General features: G+C 44.1%; 1 protein-coding gene across 4 annotated transcripts in view; it reads left to right on the top strand.

Moving 5' to 3' along the window:
* The window catches only part of ZFYVE28 (zinc finger FYVE-type containing 28), a 403,791-nt gene that overhangs the window by 221,870 nt on the left and 180,700 nt on the right, over positions 1–1,221 (top strand). The gene's annotated exons all lie outside the window — the stretch shown is intronic.

The following is a 1,221-nucleotide window of genomic DNA, read 5'->3' as shown; positions in this document are numbered from 1 at the left end:
CCCACCCTGTGCATGCCTGCGTGCACACACTCACCCACCCACTCTGCCCCTGTCTGCACACCCACACCCACCCACCCACTCTGCCTCTGGCTGCACACACAACACACACCCTACTGGGGTGCTCCGTGCTCCCTGCTCCTGTAATGCAGCTGGGCCTCGTGGTACTAACAGTGCTGGCAGGCAGGGAATGCAGTTGCTGGGGGTGGGGCAGGCTGGGCTGCTCAGTCCTGCTGAGGCACCCCCTGGGTCCTACTGCTCTGTCTCTGTAAGCTTTGACAGGAGCCAGGGCAAGTCAATACAGCATTAAAGCCTAAAAACTCCCTCCGCCTCTGGCTCCCTCAAGGCCCATGCAGCCAATTGCTGCCCACCCTCTCTGGGGCACGTGTAGTTGGCCCCCAGCATTACGGACAGACAGACACACGGACAGAAGTACTATGAATTTTAGTATATTAGAACGGTATTTCTTTATCCTTTTTATTGGAGTTACTCTTTACTGTGCTATGTTAGGTAAGTTCAGTGATTAAATTTGGCAGGGGCAAAGTTTAAAAGGATCTCTTTAATGGAAATTCAGTTTATTGTAATCCTGGTGGTGCAGTTTAACCATCTTCCGATACTGTATGCAAGTGCTTTATATTATAAAAGGGGATTTAGAATTATGGTACTTGCTGCTCACTTTAATAAGATGAGAATTATTTCTCTGAGTAAGTTCTCAGAACAATGTGAGAGTCAGTTCCCAGCATGGTTTTATGAAAATTATTCCTAGCACAGCAGGTCATAAGTTTCTCAGCAGTATGAAATTTGACCCACTAAAATAAAACAGGAAGGAATCTGTTTCTCACAAGGTATAACTTCACTTAGTCTCAATTATACATTAGAGTTGGTCCTTCTGTGACATATTGGAGACCTCTGTGAAGTTCAGCATGACTGTTAACACTGAAATGATGTAAAATATTTAGCATTGAATATCTTATTTATTATCTACCAACAGCATAAATTGTGGTGTACATGACAAAAAAAATGTGTTCCAGCCAACATTAATATTGTCAACCCCAGGCATACAAAAGTTATGATGTCAGCTTAAGAACTGCAAGATGTTAATAAACCACCTGGAATGACTTTATAACCGTTCTGTATATCAGTCTTTTGGCTACTTCCCCCTCCTCCTCGCCCCCCCCCCCCCAAAAAAAAAAAAAAAAAAAAAAAAAAAAAAACCACCCCACT

Source organism: Gavialis gangeticus, unplaced genomic scaffold (assembly GCF_001723915.1).
Source record: "Gavialis gangeticus isolate Ggan-Ray unplaced genomic scaffold, GavGan_comp1, whole genome shotgun sequence".
Lineage (NCBI taxonomy): Eukaryota > Metazoa > Chordata > Crocodylia > Gavialidae > Gavialis > Gavialis gangeticus.
This window is presented reverse-complemented; position numbering and strand designations above follow the sequence as displayed.